Here is an 18,148-nt window from a genome sequence, read left to right as displayed (position 1 = left end):
CATCATCCTAGAGGAGATGCCAGGGAAGCCTCCAACATACTGGATTTAGGCTGTGCACACACGGACGCGGGGCCATCGGCGTGGCCCCTGAGGTCAGGTGGGGGACGACACTTCAGTGCCCACCTTGGCCTGTTTCCCCGGCACCACCTTTTATGAACCCTGCCTCTGCGCCTTCAAATTCCCTGTCTCTTCTCCAAGGAGCCAGGGTTTCCCCTCCCTTGTTCCTGGAGCCTCTCTCCCCAAAGGGCCAAATGTCCCCTGCCCTGTGGGGCTGTGCCAGCTGGGCGCTGTACTCTCGTCCCCCTCCCACAGGGTCGTTGCACACAATCTGGCTCATTTTCACGCCTGTTTTCTACCCACTCCCCGAGGTCCTCCAGCTTGAGGACGTGTCCTTATCGCGAGGCAGCTTTGCGTGGCAGTTATGGGCAAAGACTGGGGAGTCAGCAGATGCTAACAGGCTCCGCCACTTAATGACGAAATGGCCTTCGGACTTGGCTCAACTTCACTGAGCCTCGGGCCCTCCGTCTGTAAAATGGGAATGACACCCTCCATACGGAACTGTGGGAGGAATAAAGGAGACAGATGTGTAAAGTAAGTGGCCAATAATCAGGGGCTGTTGTCACTCATCATGACAGCCCCCGCACGAGGCACAGGGCCCAGCACGCGCCAGCAAATGCCTTGTTTCGTGTGCAACAAGTTCGTCCTGTAGAGCCGGAAGATACATCTTTGCCCCACGTGGGGTGCTTGGAACAGGTGGAAAGCCTGGGCAGGGAGCACCCAGGTTTTCTTGGGCCTCCTGGGCATGTGACCTCACCCACCCGCCTGCTCGGAGGTGCCCATAAAGTAGAGGAGCGTGACCAGCAGACAGCTTTGCTGCCCCATTTCCCTGTGGGCGCGTCCTTGCTGCTTACAGATAACTTGCCCTTGCCTCGTTCCTCTTGAGCTTTGTCGGTGACCCGGAGAGGTTGGTACTCTCATGCTCGCCCATTTTACAGATGAAAAACTGAGGTTCAAAATACCGAAGGCCGTGCAACTAGCTGCTAGCGATGGGGTCTCCCTTCCGAAAAGTGTTTCTTTCCAGCATGAGCGGCCCAGCACGGCAGCAACTGAACTCCCTACCGGGTTTCTGTGTTCTGAGGCCCCCGTGCGCTAGGGAACAACGGGCGGCCCGCTGCGGGTGCCCGGAGGACCACATGCTGGTTCCTCGGGGACGAGGGACATGAGACCCACCTCCCCTACCCCTCACTGCCTCCGGCTCTGGCCGCCTTCCTGGGGGAGAAGAACACGTGCTAGAAGAGGGGATTTCTGATGAGACCCGTTTCTGGAAGCGGAGTGTTTCTGACTTGGGCGTTTTGCAAACAAGCGGCGGACAGAAGTTCCAGCCTCGGAGACTGTGTAGTTTAGTGCCTTCAAAAGTTCCCTTCTGTTCAGTTGGTTTAGTTTAGAGCAATTATATAACCACTCAGTTCTTTCTTTGCTTCTTCCTCCATGTCTCACCTTCTACTTCCCTTCCCTCGCCTTCTTTCTGTTTCTTGCCTTTTTCTCTCTTGTATTCATGTTCCCTCCCTCCTCCGTCCCCTCCTCCTCTCTCTCTCTCTCTCTCTCTCCCTCTGTCTCTCCCCGCCCCATTCCTGCATGGTGATTATGTCAGGAAGGAGGAAAAGTGTAAAATCCTTGTTCCTGTACCAGAGATGAGACCTCAACCTAGTAGAGAAAACCTTCAGGACAAAGAGACCTACAAGGACTTAGGGCTTATCAAAGGCAGTGGACTTCCTGTTTACACAGCTCTCCATCCCCGGGGAGGCCCAGCCGAGCCGGCCAGCTGTGGCTTGGGCAAGCCGCCTAGCCGCAAAGCCCAGGATCCCACCGGCTGGTGTCAAGCCCGGCCTCTTACCCCCGGTCCCGTCCCGGGCCTGCTGGAGTCCCCAGGGCCCGTGCGTCCCCCACGCTCCCCACACCTGGATGTCTGCCTCTGAGCGTGTGCTGCTTTCAAACCCCAGGCTCCTTGGTCAGGGGTGCCCCGGACCCGCACTCAGCACGAGGATGTGTCGGCATTTCTGCCTCCCTTAGCCCTGTTGTGCAGCAGCCTAGGCTGCTCCTGGCCCCTCTGTCCTGGAACTAGGACCCCCGTGTCTCTAAACTGGAAAGGCGCTTGGGGATCATTCATCCAGCCGGTCCTCTCATATACATTACACACCTACTATGTGCCCTGTCCCTGTAGGGCCCTGGTGACGCCTGTGGAAAATGATGAGGCTCTGCCTCATGTACTTATGTTCCCAGACAACGAATACAAAAACAAATTACCAAGGAAATGCCTCTGGCCTCTAATTGCCTAAATGGCATGGGGGCAGAGGCTTATGTGGAGGGGTGGTCTGCCTGCGGTGATCTGGGGAGGCCTCTCTGAGGGAGTTTCCTTAAGTTGAGGGTAAGGAGGGGGCAGCTGTGGGAAGACGGAGGGGCCGGTGCCTCAGGCAAAGAGAACAGTGCAAATGTCCTGAGGAGGGCGCAAGCTGGGCTTGGTCAAAGGACAGAGAAGCAGCTGGAGAGATTGGATGGCAGGAAGTGGCTAGAGGGGTGGTTTTGGTGAACATTGGAAGGTAACCAGAGGCAGAAGTCCTTCTGCCTGTGGGTTCTGGAGAGGTGTTTGGATTTTATTCTAAAGGCACGCGCGCACACACACACACACACACAACCATCAAGAACTTCACTCAAGGAGAAGAGATTGAACTCATCTATGTTTTAAAGATCAAACTGGCTGGCAGGAGCAGTTGAACACCCATCAGAGGGGGTAGAGGGTCTGGTGCCACAGGGAACCCGCCATTCCCCCGAGCTATGCAGATGTTGCAAACGTGATCTTGATCTTCCCACAGATGAGCAGAAGGGAGAGGACCGATGTGAGAGCGAGACACAAAGGCTGCAGAGTCCCAGCTGTCCCTTGAGCGCCATCCTGAAAACTTCCCTCGCGAGCATTTGCTCCCGGCCCACCTGGGACGGACGAGGAAGTGTCTTCCGCCTTTCCGGTGGGGACGCATACAGCTTCAGGTCTACTTTCCTAACTTCACATCTGGGTGATGCCCTCCCAGCGGGCATCCAACTCACCGTGCTGACTCACATGGTGCCTCTAACGGAGGGTCAGGTTGCCAGCAAGGACAGGGACTGGAATAGGAGACTTGTCCTTGTAGGGGCCCAGTGGGGGGGACTCAGCTTGAATCTCACTCAGGAAAAGACTCTTCCTGAATAGCAAACGTTGAAAAGGGTCCCCATACCCCCCGGAGCCAGTCACAGAACCCTCAGGCGACCTACGGCAAGATGCTTGTCCCAGTTTGACCCAATAAGGGATCTTTCTTCCTCAGACGTCAAGAGGTAGTGTCTCTGTACATGGAGTGAGTATTTTAAAAAAATTTTTTTTTTCAACGTTTATTTATTTTTGGGACAGAGAGAGACAGAGCATGAACGGGGGAGGGGCAGAGAGAGAGGGAGACACAGAATCGGAAACAGGCTCCAGGCTCTGAGCCATCAGCCCAGAGCCTGACGCGGGGCTCGAACTCACGGACCGCGAGATCGTGACCTGGCTGAAGTCGGACGCTTAACTGACCGCGCCACCCAGGCGCCCCTGGAGTGAGTATTGATGGCAGATACACAGACTGCAGATTTTCTGCCAACAGTGACAAAGGCCCGGGTAGCAGGGCTTTGCCACACCAAGGCAGAGCAAGGAAGGGCCCAGCCCAGACTGGGACAAAAATGCCTCCTTGCCCCAGTCGCCCTGTGAAAAAGAGACTGGAAGTAGGTACATCATAACCCACTCTCCTGTGCTCATTGATCGCTCTATATACGGAGCAGCATTTATAATTATAATGACATCCCCACGTCATTGAGCACTCCTTGGGCGCTTATCATACGAAACGTTTTAAATATGTTATCTCATTTATTTCTCCCCACAGGCAGTACACTGCCAATGACAAGGTTGGGACATGGAGAGTTTAGCGGACGTGTCTGGGGTCACACAGGCTAAGCTGGGACCAGAGCCCAGGTCTGCCCAGGTCTAACTGTGCAACTAACGCAGACTAAAGTCATAAGAATCTCACTCCAGGGCGGGAAGTGAGCTGTGCTCAACAAACCCTTTTGGTGGCATTGTAAGTACTGAGTTAGAATCCCCGCTGGGTGTTTTTAGGCACAGATGCAGGGGCTGCGTCAGCCCCGTGTCCCTGTGGGGGCTGACACTTGGGGCCAGAGTCAGCCAGGTCAGGGAGCAGCCCCCTGACTGTGCAGCACACTGAGTGCTGTCTTTCCTTCTTCTTTGTCTTTTTTGCTTCTTTGCTTTTACTATAAAAGTAACACAGGCTTATTATACGAAATGCAGGCATCACGGGAAAATACCATGTGAAGGTGAGTGTAGCGGTCAGGGTCCCGGCCGAAAACAGATGGCATGGTCAACTTAGGGTCACTTCAGAAGAGTTTAATAAGGAGACTCCTTACAAAGGTGTGACAGGACACAGTGTCACCTCCTCCCCTACGCGCCCCCCCCCCCCGCCGCGCTCCAAGAGAAGGGAGGGGGAGCAGTCACTAGATGCACTAGATGTATCCCTGGACAGAACTCCAACTGCAGAAATGGGGGTGACCTGGTGGGAAGGTTCCAGGGAATAAATATCCTGACCTCGCCTCTCCCACCGTCCTCATCTCCTGCTGGTGATGCAGGTGGCCGTGCTGGTCATGTGGGACCCCAGGGCAGAGATCAGGTGCAAGAGAGTGGGATTGGGTCTGGGGGGGCGGTGGTGACAGAAGATATTCCACACAATCCCCCTGAACCCCCTCCCATAAAGTAACCTCCTTTGGTGGCAATGTCTCTAGACATAAACTTAGGGATTGAGTCTCCGGGACACTCACTAAAGCCAGATTGTTCCTTTGGACCGAAGCCCCTGCAGCTGGCTGCCCTCGGTTCTGTGGGGAACTGAGTAGAATGCAATGTTCTGGATACACTTGGGGGGTCCCATTAATGGAAGGAGAGCAATGGAGACATTAATGAGGGGTAAGAGGAGGCAGGAACACGGAGGCTGGGTCCACAGCCTGGAAGTGGAATGGACAGGAGGCTGGTTCCATCAAGGCTCCAGCACTGGTTCCAGAACTCCACCTTTGGATGCCCCTCCTGCCCCTCCCAGGTTGCTCCTTGCTCTCTTTGCCCATGCACTGAGAACTCTCTGGGCAGCCAGGTGAGGCAACAGGCAAAGGCAGGTGTGATCAGGTGTGGAGGCCGAGAGCTATGGGAAACGCTTCAAGAATTTGAGTTTGAGTTGGCTTTTATTTATTTATTTTTTTTTTTAATTTTTTTTTTTCAACGTTTATTTATTTTTGGGACAGAGAGAGACAGAGCATGAACGGGGGAGGGGCAGAGAGAGAGGGAGACACAGAATCGGAAACAGGCTCCAGGCTCTGAGCCATCAGCCCAGAGCCTGACGCGGGGCTCGAACTCACGGACCGCGAGATCGTGACCTGGCTGAAGTCGGACGCTTAACCGACTGCGCCACCCAGGCGCCCGAGTTTGAGTTGGCTTTTAAACCGTCCCTCTGGCTTTGCTGATGCATTGGATGGGAGTGGGAGTGGGTGGGTGGGGTTGCTGCTGAGGAATCGCTGGTGTTTCTGGGTTTGGGGGTGACGCCTCGTGGCTTATTGAGCTAGGAAAACTGGGAGGGGAATTACCTGACCAGGGTAAGGTAGATGTGAGAATCAAGACTTCAGTTTTGTCTCTGCCAGCTTTGAGATGCCTTTGACATGCATGCAAGTAATTGAATGAGTTTGCAGCTTAGCTGAGAAATCAGGATAGAGGGTGTGCGTGCATATGGGATTCTCAGCATCTTGTTTTTTTCTTTTCTTTTCTTTTCTTTTCTTATTGAGGAAGAGAGAGTGTGAGTGGGCGAAAGGGGCAGAGAGAGAGAGAGAGAGAGAGAATCTCAAGCAGGCTCCCGCTCATTGTGCAGCCTGGCTTGGGGCTCAAGTCCATGACCCTGGGATCATGACCTGAGCCCAAAACAAGAGTCAGATGCTTAACCGACTGAGCCACCCAGGTGCCCCTCTTAGCATCTTGATGTCAGCATTGGGATCTCAGTACTGCCCAACCCTGAGGATTTTAGTGCCTGGGGCTTGGGTAGATTCACCTTCTGCCTCATCAAGTGGAATCATTCCTTATATATGTATCTATCATCTATCTATCTATCTTATTCTCAAAGTCCCAAGGCAGGTGGAATGGGAAGCCTGGGAGGGGAAAACACACCAGATGGGTCCAGGATGCCTTGCTTGTGGGCATTTGGAGTCAGTGCTCACTGCCTGGCCCCAGGAAGGGCAGTCTGACCAGGGCCCCTCACCAGGGCCTCTCAGGCCAGCCTCGAGAAAAGCACAGGGTCAACCCCACCCAGCCCCACAAAGCCTTTTATTATACATGGTGAAGAAAAAAAAAAATGAAAAATAACAACAACAAAAAATGCTTCAAGGAGCCAGTGAGTCCAAAATCGAGAGAGGTTTCCTTTGGTGGTACAGCCCCTACCTCAAATTCGGCCACAAAGGCTTTTGCTAGTCACTGGAGTTCAGGGGCACGGAGGGGCTTTTTTTAGGGCCTCACAGCTAGTGACAGAAATGGGGCCAAATTTTACATGTCCTCTGGTGCCCAAATTCATGACCCTCCCTCCCCTTCTTGCCCATCCTGTTTGGTTTTGTGGAGGGCTAGTTAGAAGTGAAGGTGTCCCAGGGACTTCCCTCCTTGGGGACAAAAACAGAGTTCAAGGAGAAGAGGCACTGGAGGGGAGCCGGGCTCTGGAAGCCTTAAAGCGTGCACGGCATGGCTTGGCATGGGCCGTGAACCAGGAGGGGCACTGCACCCCATCCAAAAAGATACTGGGCAGACACTTGAATGAGAAATCAAGACGATAACTCCCCCGGGCTTCCCATCACCTGGATGATGTTGCCTTCACTCTCAGACGTGCTGAGACCAATGAATAAAAGACACGGCACACAAAACTCAGTTCCACCTAAGGGAGAATTTCACAACAACCCAATCTGGAAGAAATCTCCTGGACTCCCCTGGGAGACAGGGAGCTCCCTGCCCTGGAGGCGAAGGGTGCGTGTGGAGGGGGAGAACGAGAGGCAGGGTTAACACTCCAGAGGAGGAGTGTCTTTCAATCTTGAAATCTCACGGTTCTCTTGCCCAACCACCCCCAGGACAGTACGTGGTCACTGCCTGCATATCATCTGGTACTTTTAACGTTTAAGGCTGAATGCCCCAAGCTCCAGAGCACTGGCTGTCCTTCACCTTGTGGTCCTGGACCCACAGCATCATGTCCCCTGGGACCTGTTAGAGACGCACCTGCTGAATCTGAAGCTCTGGGGGTACAGTCAAGAAATCTGTGTCCTAAGAAGCTTTGGGGGCAATTCTCTTAATCTCTTCAATTTGAGAACCACTGGTCCAGAGCAGTGATCTCCCAGCATGAGATTACCTACAGAATGAAAAATGGCTGCTGCGTCCGTCTCATCTCCAAGGCTGGTTTCTCTGGTCACAGCCTGGGATGTGCAGCTAGGGCTGAGGGCCCCTGGCCCAGGATGTCCCCCAGGAGTCCTCTGCTGCCTCTACGCTTGCTTTTCATGTCTGCTTCTCTGTTTCTTTTGCTAAATCCCCTTCTCGGATTTGCCTTCTCTTTTCTTTCATATAATCGCTGAAAACGTGCTAAGGCAATGATTTCCTTTCCAAACATTTATGGGGAAGGAAGTGCTAAACAAGACAGATACTTGTGAGCAAGTCCCGTGGGGGTTTTGCACAAGCGTGCTAAAAACGCTGTATTCCATTTCTCCTCACGCTTCAGTCTGTAGTCCTGGGGAGTTACAGTGTTCTCTATTAAACTTGCTAAACTAAACGGTTTCATTTTTTAATACAATGAGTACTATGCCTTATGTCATATATTAACATATACTGCCAATGTAACCCACATGAAAGTGTTTAGAGAAATATGAGCTTGCCACCCTATTCATGCTAATTGGACCAATGAAAACTCCTCAGGGCGTGTGGGTAACAGTCACCGAAACGGGGCACTAACATAAACAGCTAACATGTGACACTTTTGCTGTCTTCCCTCTTGGTATAGTGAGTTAGGTTTTGGCCGAAGAGAAGGTAAGCAAACTTAAAACGGGCTGCACGATGGGCAAAGGCTTTCAGAGGCTGTCGAATGGCCAGCTGCTCTCAGGGGGTGTCCTAGCAGGGACGGCTGAGAGGGAGCGGGAGCCTCACGGGGGGTGCAGAAGTCTGTGGGTTGTGAAGTAACTGGGTGGAAAAAAGTAGTTATGAGAGAAGCATCCCCGCGGGGTGGGGGTGGGGGGGGTGGGGAGGTTCCAGCTGAAGGCTAGGTGGCATCGTGGGGTGGAAAGAAGGTCTGGGAAGAGGCCTTGGACAAAGGAAAGAGGCCCCAGGCCCCTGGGGGAGGCAGGAAGGAGCCCATGTGATGGAGGGTGGGGAGGGGACTCAGGGGGGGAGAGGGGTGCCCTGGGAAGTTCTTGGAGGGTTTCAAATAAAAAAGGGGTGCGATGCGTGCAGAACATTTTTATTTAGTGCCTACAGAAACCTCACTGTTTACCGGGCACAGGAGCGGAACCCCCAAAGCAAGGTGAGACTGATGTTTTGCTCCAGAATCTAACACGTTGCTCTCTTTGAGGTACTTTCCAATCTTCTGTGAGGACAACAGGGGGTTGACTCTAAAATCCTAAATAATTGAAGGCCATTATCAAGGCCCTTCGCACACGGTTGACATTTACTTGTGTGATATTATTTTACGCATTCTGTTTCCCATTCATTTCTTTTGTTTGCTTGTTTGTTTGTTACTTCCAGACTCTCATGAAAACTGCGTCGCTTTTCTCCCCATGGATGACCTCCACTCGCTGTGTCCAGAGGGTCAGTTAGTCTCTGTGTTTCCATTTCTGGGTTCTGGGAAATGCAAGGGTCCATGAACCTGCCCTCACTGCACTAAGCGTGGGGGGCACACCCAAAGAGTCACAAATCGAGGCTGACGCCGTTCCCAATGGCTGGCAACGGCCTCCTGGCTAATCGAGTGTTTGCTTTGGGCCAAGTCCCTAAGGTGAGATTTCTCATCAATGTCTTTCGTTCCCGCCATAATTCCACGCCCAAACCCGCTGAAGGTGCCTTTTTCGGTCTTGTTTTGCTTTACATTGATGCTGAAGGGCGTGAACATGTGAACAAAACCTATGAGGAAGGTGCCTTGTGGTGCTGGGAACCTCACAAATATTCCACTTTGATCTGATTTCTGTAAAACAGCCCACGGTGTGTGGGGGGAGAAGAGGAAATGGAAATCATTTCCAAGCCATGCGGGACATTTCTGGACATCCTTCTAAACACCCTCTGGCGGGGGGGGGGGGGGGGTGGCAGGTTGAGGGGTGGGTGCGCAGGGACCCTAGCGGATGGGCGCTTGTCCGCCTTATTTTACTTGGAAACCTTATTTATTTATTAATTTATTTTTGGATAGGAGGCCATCTGGCTGCTCTGAGAAGGGGTCCCTCTTCGCCGCACTGGCATTGCCGGTGCCGGGGCCCCCCTGGCAGGACAGCTGGTGGAACGGATTTGCTGAAGCTGGAGGAATTGGGAAGGGAGGACGATTGGGGATCTGAACTCCCAAGGACACATACGTTCAGGGCTGTGGAGGCCTGTGGTTTGTGAGCCATCAGCAAAATCAGGACATGGTGAGATCCAGACGGAAGGTTTTCAGTTCACAGGTAAAGGAGCAACACTGATTTTCGAACCGCGTCCTTGGCCACAGACGTATAATCAGATGTGACCTGCGAGGCAAAACTTCGCAGGGACGGGCAGCTGAAAGGAGCCCCTCGGTCCAGCCCAGAGACACGGCTGTCTCAGCCCTCCTGAAGCTGCGGGTCTAGAGGCTGGAGCACGTGCCAATTTTGCATCCCCAGGCACTTGTTTCAATATTGTGTTCAACAGGTAGTTAAAATTCCTTGCATTGAGTTACTGGTGGCCCCAGGATGGAGACTTAGAAGTTTAGATTTCCATGAAATTGGGCAGAGCTGGGGGCCCTTGCTGATAGAGCCATGGTCAAGGGGAATAGGGCCCCAAACCCCTGGATGAGTGGGGCGTTTTGTGGGAGGACTGAGCTCGGACCTAGGAGGACGCTGAAGGTGGCAAGGGAATGGAGGCAGCAGGCTGAGCCCAGGGTGGGTGGACTATGGGTCTGTGTGTCCGAAGGCCAAGACCAGACCCCTAAGCACCTGAACTCGGAATGACTCCTGAGCTCTGACTTCATGACAATGTCCTACGTTTGGGTGCTTCAAGCAGTTCCGGCCACCCGGGGCAGGAGCGCCATGGGAGATGGGCCTGGGGGAAAGCTGAAGCCAGGAATGGAGAGGAGATCCTTGATCCCAGCCTGGCCTCCAGCAAAGAAGCATCCTCCGCACAGACAGCTGAAGGGACGGACATCCCCGGGAGCAACAGCCACCTCACCAAGACGCGGGTCTGATTGCAAATGGAGAGCTTGGGCGGCAGCCCTGAGAAAGGAGGGGAAGTCCTGCGCGCTTGCGCGCTTTGACCGCAAAGCCCAAGTCAGTGCTGTCCTCCCTGGCCACCCAGCTGACCTAGCCGCAAAGTCCCGGTTGCTAGCCTTCAAACCCAAGAAGCCAGGCAGATGGAGAGGATGGGATCTGTGCCCCTGTGATATTGGTCCTGGGGGGCCCTAAGAAGTCACTCGCTTTCTCCCGAGTAGGTCGGGTTGAATGATGTCATGGATCTGGAGCGGCCAGCCCTGAGTCTGGCACTTGGGGAGCATTACCTGGCACCATCTTCGTGGTTGTTATTCCCGTCACTTTCTATCAGCCTCTGGCACTCTCCTTGAGGCCGGCTGGTCAGGGCCAAGTCTAACTCTCTTTCCGCAACTCAGGAATGCTCTTTTTACACCCGCCCCTGGCTGCTCCTGACGGAGGCCTGTCAGCCAGCACTGTCACAGCCAAGGGTCACTTCTGCATGCCTTGTGTGCCGGACCCCAGGCTGGGTCACGTCACCTGGCTACCCCGGGGCAGCCCCCGGCCCCTCCCCTGGGGAGGTGACTCCCTCCCCTGACACCTCCTGTCTACCCCTCTGTAGTAAGTCTGAGACCCACAGGAAGGAAGGAGAAGCAGTAGGAGGGAGGGTTCAGTAAAAAATGTAGAGACTCAAGTGTTGTCTGCTTTTATATATGTACCTCACCCCATTCAGTGTGTTCATGCCTGGCACACGGAGGGATGCAAAGGATGCCAGGCTGGTGAGGCCACCCTTCCCTGCCCTCAGGCAGCAGCCCCGCCCACCTCCGGGACAGTCCAGAGCTGTCCCTTCTCCCTGCGCAGTGACGTCCCCCCATCTCCTGTGTGGTCTGCGATGGGGGCGGGGGCACGGACTGTTGGCCCAGTGATCCTTCTTCTCCTGGGCTGGCCTCCCTGTCTCATGCTTGGCCTCCAGAGAGGATGAGGCCCCCCCGGGCCAGGCTGGGGATTCGCATGCCCCAGAAAGCAGCTTCAGGTTCAGGCGAAGAGGGGACGGCTGGGCGGGAGGTGGGGACATGGACCCAAGGCTGGTGCAGGCTTTCCTGGAGGGACAGGAGGAGACAGAGAAGGAAGAGGGCTGGGAGGAGCAGGACACATTCCCATTCTGGCACGAGCCTAGCAAGCGGACTCCACACGCTTATTCCTTATTAGATACGGGTGGCTATAGAATTTATCCTTCAAACTAGTTCATTCGGAGAGGGAAAGGACACTTTGGTCATTTTGCTGGGACGACAAGCACCCTCTGGGGCTGTCCAGGCACATCCGGCTGCATGGTCACTCCACTCCTTAAGGACTTTGAAAGGGCATCTGAAGAGTATCACAGATACGCCTGATTGTCCAAGGAATGACCCGCTCAGGCTCCTCTCTTTGAGAATTTTGGGGTTCAAGTCCTTCATTCCTAGGACTCCAGGCTCCAGGCCCTTGCTCCTTGTGGCCCGGGTGCAGACCCAGCATACAGGTCCACAGGGGCCAGGCCTGAGGAGGTCAGCAGGGGCCTCGTGAGCCCCGCCACATTGGAACCGGGCTCTCTCACGAGGCCACTTGAGAACATGGGCCTTGGCAGCTACAGGGAAAGTGCCTTGTGGGTGAAATCTTGCTTTGTTGTTCTAGAAAAGCACAGAGCGAGGATGCCTTTCCTGGGATGGGTCATACCCAGCCATTTCCAGAGGGCACACAGAATGAGCTTTGGGGTCAGGCACACCTGTGCCTGGACGCCAGGGCTGCAGCCCAGCACGTACAGGTAGACGGCAGGTGCTCCCCTGCCCCGTGGGGGCCTCCCTGCCCTTGTCCGCGTCTGGGGACGGCGACATCTTTGTAACGCGTATCAGTCAGGTGCTTTACTTGGGAAGGACTACCTTCCGTATCCACTTAGAAGCACAGAGCGGGAGGCTCAGTACAGGGTGGCGATTATGGTCATGGGGCTTTGGTTCTGAAATACCATCATTTACCTGGAAAGCCTAAAGCTAAGGAAGAAAAAAATGCCGTTAGGTGTATACACGGTGGTTGTAAAATATACGCTGATTTTAGAAACATTCACACTTTCAAAAAACGTTTATTGAATCAAAGAAATCTGGTGTCCTCTTCCAAATTCTTTCCTACCACTCAGGGAGGCAAGGCCACATTCTTTATTGAGTTTTATGTACACAAGGGCAGTGCGCTTCTTTGAGCATAACCCACAGAAAAATTAGATTTGACGTTATAAAACACACACATGTACACGCATACATGTGTGCAAATTTTTCTAGTAGGTACGACCTATGCTGATGTTTTCCATACTATTCTCTTTTTTTTTTTTTTTTTTTTTTTTTGCTATTTGATGCTATTCCACTCTTTAAAAAATCGCTGCTTCTGACAGTCTATGCCGATTTCGCAGCCTGAGATGACCAAGCTTTTCCTGTCATTTAAACCCCAGACGTACCCTTGGGCCTTACAGAGCAGACCCCAACCTGAGCCCAGCAACCCCTGCCCACCACCTCTCCCCGGGGGGGCTCTGCAAACTGTAAGAAGGGGTTGTCAGGGACCCTGGAGCCAAACAGCCGAGGATCGGATCCAGCCTCTCGTGTCCCAGCTTTGAGATGTGGTGATTCCATGGCTGCTTTGGACTTCTGTCTCTGTGTCCATCACACGGGAGAGGGCTGTTGTCTTTTGATCGTGGGGAGCACTGAAGAAGAAGGTATCTGAAAAGCACCTCTGTGGGCTCCAGAAATGTCAGCTGGATGGAAAGCACCTGACCAAGGTGTTTGTTTGTCTTCACTGGGAACTCTGTCCTACCTACTTGAGGAGGAGCGCAGTGAATGCATTAGCCTCCAGTTCCCCTTGGCCGCCTGGGCACGGGGGCAGGCCCACAGGGAGGAAGAACTGGAAAGAGCTGGTCCCTGGCAGGCCTCATTCCCAAGAGCCAACGTTTGGACATGGCGTGCGAGGGTTCCCAGAGCGGCCGGAAGGAGAGCCGCCACCCCCGGAGCTCAGGAATGCCCCAAATGATTGTTTCCTCACGGCCTACAAGCCCATGTGACCTGGGCTGATGCTCAAGGAAATGCCTGGGAAGAGGCCAGGACAAGGTGAGTCTGTGGCTGCCTCTGGGGCCTTCCAGACTGACCAAGACCGGTCATTTCTCCTCCGGAGCAACTTCCCCAGCTGCGTGGCAGAGCCTGGATGGTGCTTGGGAAAGGGGAACACTGCCTCTGCTGCCCCAGCCTTTCCTGAGTTCTCCCCTGACCTCCTCCCCAGAGGACCGGCCATCCTTCTGTGAGCATCTGCCTTTAGGCCAAACCAGCCGTGCCCAGGTTGGACTGAAGCCTCCCCTTGGGCAGACCAGTGGGAAAGGCATGGAGAAGCCTAGAAGAGAAGCATGGAACCCCAATGGCTAAGGGCTCACTCCTGGAACCGAACAGACCTAGGTCAGAATCCCCATTCTGTCATTTCCAAGCTGGGTCCTTTTGTGGAAAGACACAGCCTCGGCTTCCGGTAGTTGAGGCCTATTGATTGTTCTTTCCCACTTGGTGGTGTCTCTGGATTCATGCTTCTCTAGGGCCCTGGCTGTGTCCCGAGGTCTGGCCATCCATCCGTTGCCCCAAGCCAGGCCTGGGATAAAGCACTAACAGCAGAGATCCTGTTCCCGGGAACCACACCAGCTGTAGCTGTCCTCCTCCTGGGTCCCTGGCTGCAAAGTCCAGGCTCAGTGAACCCCAGGCAGCACTGACACCCCTACAGTCTGCACAGGAAGTGTGTGCAGGTTGCCACAGGAGGGAGGAGCACCCAGAAGGAGGTGCCCCTGGGGACAGGGATGATTCTTTAATCTGGGTCACAGGAAATGAACCATTATAGTTTTTCACGACTCCAGGTGGAAGGGACAGGCACAGGTAACGTGTGTGTGTGTCATCACTGATATATGCACATTGGAGTGAGGCGAATTTGGGTCTAAAGAATGACTTCACCGTGTGCCCTTGAGTGTGCGAACGAACGCACAACCTTGTAAGGTGAGTACGGCTATCTTCATTTCAGAGACACACAAAGAAAGACTCCAATGTGTTAACATCCTGTTGATTTATCAGGCAGTCATCCCCAAACTATGTCTTTAGCATCTTCCGTGTGCCAGCCACAAAGCAAAACAGACCAAGCGCCTCTCTTCCCGCATGGTATTAACCTTCTCGTGTGGAGAAGCAGGCAGTGTCCAGGTAACCATGGCGGAAGGTACCAGGCTGCGGGGAGGCCGAGCAGGATACAGGGCCCTCGCTCAGGGAGGGGCCGCTGTGCAGGCTGGGGTAGTCTGCGAAGGCTTTTTGACAAGGGGATGGTGAGCAGAGACTGAATGAAGGGAAGGGTAAGCCATGGGGTACCTGGGCAGGGGCCACCTAGCACAAAAGTCTCCTGCCGGGGGGGCAGTCCTGGCCTGTTCAAGGGAGAGGGACCCAGTGTGGCTGGAGCAGAGAGGGGGTGTGGTCAGAGAGGTGACAGGGGCCAGTGGGTATAAACCCCTGTTGGTTAAAAACTGGAGGTTTGGGGGGCACCTGAGTGGCTCAGTCGGTTAAGCGTCTGACTCTTGATTTCGGCTCAGGTCACGATCTCACTGTTCGTGGGCCCTGCCTTAGGCTCTGTGCTGATAGTGTGGAGCCTGCTTGGGATTCTCTTTCTGTCTCTTTCTCTGCCCCTCCCCATGCTCATGCTCTCTCTCTCTTTCAAAATAAAAAACTTGAAAGAAAACACAAAAATACTGGAGGGTTGGTCTAGGGGCACCATGGACAGGCAACATGGCAGGCCCTTCTTGCTGCTTCGAGGGGACACTGCAGGCCACAAGGGTGGGGCAGCGGGGCCCTGGACCAAGATGGTAGCAGTGAGAAGTGACCAGATGCTGGATGTGTTTTGAATGGTCACTAACCGGGTTTGTTGATGATTTAGTTCGGGGTTGTAAGAGAATAGAATGAATCAAAGATGGCTCTAGGGTTTTGGCCTGAGCAACTGGAAGGAATAGAATGGTCCTTTGTAGAAATGGAGGTGAGCCGGTTGGGGTAAACGTGGATATCAGGAGTTTCACTTCTCATATGATTATTTTCAGAGGAGGAGCAGGTGTACAAGCCTGGAGCCCAGGAGAGAGATCTGTCTGAATTCCTTAGCTGTTGCATGGAGTTCAAGGCCAGGAGAGTGAATGAGGTCATCTGGTGTGAAAACAGAGCATCTGAGGACTGAGCCGAGGGGTGTTCTTGCGTTTAGATGGCCAAAGGATGGGGAAGAAACAGGAAAAAAAAAAAAAAAAGAGAGAGAAGGTATGAAGCTGAAGAAATAGTCAGGAATGGTCTCCTGAGAGCCAACCAGAAAGTGTGTTTCAGGGAGGGTGATCAGTGCCGTCGAGGTTGCCGAGACCGTGGAAGTTGAGAACCGATAACTGACCTGTGGGTTTCCCAAAAGCCCAGTGACAACCTTGACAAAGAGCAGTTGTAGTGGAATGAATGGTGGCGTCCGAATTCTAGTTGGGAGTGAGTCCAAGAAAGGTAAGAAAGAGAGGAGAGAAAGCGGACCCAGGAAATATAGACGACTTTTCTGAGAACTTCCGTGGGAGGAGAAGCAGAGAACTATAACAGAAGCCGTAGGAGACTAAGGGGTCGAAAAATACCACGTAAGGGTTGGTTTTATTTTTATTTTGTTTTGCCTCGATGGGAGATCTTACAGCATGTTGGTGTGCCGATGTAGAATGAAAGATTCATGGTGTAGGAGCGTGTGTGTTGGGGGGGGTTGGGATTGGTGTCCTTGGGCAGGTGAGAAGCGCTGGGCTCCACGGCCAGGTGCGTGGTGGCCGGGGAGCAGGGGTCTTCCTGCGAGGCGAGAGCGGTGGCTGTGGAAACAGATTGGGCAGGCGGTGGACGAGAGGCGGAGCTCATGGATTCCCTCATTGTTGTCTTTCCTTCTGATCTAGAAGCCAGACCATCAGCCGAGTGCGGAGGGTGGGCGAGGATGAATAGTTAAAGGGAGAGAAGAAAGTGTGGAATGAGCACCCAAGAAGAGGGGGGGGGCTGATGGGACCGGGAAGTGAGGTAGGGTCCCGGCAGCACAGAGGACCCACTCCTGGTTAGTTGGATTGGCGCTGGTGGGTGCCTTCTGGGCAGAAGAGTATAGGCTGTAAACAGAATCTGTGCACCTTTTGGATGGGGGTGGGGCTTAGGGGATGCCTCTGGGTCATTTACCAATCCCAATATGGCAGCACGCACAAGCTTAAATGGTCCTTCCTTGGAGTGCCAGCTGAGGCCAGGGAGAGGGTTCAGAGAAGACACCTGGCGAGGCGATCTCCAACGTAGCTCCTGTGCAAGTACCCGCCCATGTCCCGATCCTCCTTGTTCCCAGCCTGCCTTGCCCACTATGCCAGCCTAACTGCCCCCAGTGATGGGCGTAATTAGCAGAAATCCTTTCTAGGTCTCCAGGGGGATTTAGGTGATGGAACCCAAGGGGGGCAGGGTGTGTGGCTGGACCTCACAAGGGTGCTTCACAGCCACTTCCGCCCCTCTGTGGATGGCCGCATCTCGCCTCCATGTACGACTACCTGGCTCTCATCCCCACTTCTCTCTCTGAGTCTGTTTCACCCATCGTGGCTTCCCTCTGCTTCACTAACTCCTGGCTAGCCACACTCTCCCTCCCAAGTGCAAGGCTCTCAGTCCCAGGCACAGAGAAACCCCGAGAACCCGATGAGCTCTGAGTCACAGCTCTGCACCCCTGGGACAGAACATTGGATCGGTCATCCATCAGTGGTGCCGAGGTCCCCACTCAGGAGGCTTCCCAGCTGCCGGGACCCAACCTCCGTGGGGGGCCCAGCTCTTCTCAGCTGCACTGAGTGGCTTGTGCTCCACGCAAGGATGCAGCGAGGGGAGTGAGGAGGCTGAAATCCAGCTCCCCCTGCGTGCATGCCGGGCCCCCTAGGGGAGCTGCACCTGCGGGAGAATAAGCTCCCATTCCACCCCATGGGCTCTCAGCGGCAGTCCTCGGGGGTCAGTAGATCACCCCAAAAGAATCTTCGAGGTCTTGGCTTCACCAGCACTTCTGTTCAGAGACTTTGATGGTGCTCTGAGCTTCCTTGAAGCACAGACGCACCTTGTCCCATGTTACCTGCCCTTGGTATATGTGTCCCGTAATACACATTTACCGTGTATTCCGAAGATGCTCATGTAATTGCGAGTCAGTCCCTCAGACTGCAGCTCCATGAAGTCAGGGAGCACGGCATCCACACCACCTAATACGGGGCTTAGGGCAGCTGTTGTCGGGGGGCCGTCAGTCCTGTGAAACACGGTAGGCCGTGGACTTTTTCCTTTTTTTTACACTCCATCATTCCGAATACTTAATACTTAACCCCAGAGGGTGTTAGTTCCCAGTGGAGAAGAGTCGTGGAGTGTGCTGGAACCAGCACTCACAGGCATTCAGGGAACCCACAAGACCCAACCAAGAGGCTTCTCCCCATCTGTCAGCTAAGAGGAAGAAGCTCACCTTTCAAGATGGCCTCCAGTATCTGAGCTTTGGGGAGGTCTAAGTAGAGGCAGGTGGCCCCCAGGAAACAGCACATGGAGAGAGGGAAGGAAACATACACTACCCCTGTCTA

This window comes from Leopardus geoffroyi, chromosome D2, assembly GCF_018350155.1.
Source record: "Leopardus geoffroyi isolate Oge1 chromosome D2, O.geoffroyi_Oge1_pat1.0, whole genome shotgun sequence".
Lineage (NCBI taxonomy): Eukaryota > Metazoa > Chordata > Mammalia > Carnivora > Felidae > Leopardus > Leopardus geoffroyi.
The sequence above is the reverse complement of the archived record's forward strand: the minus strand, read 5'-3'. Positions refer to the sequence as shown.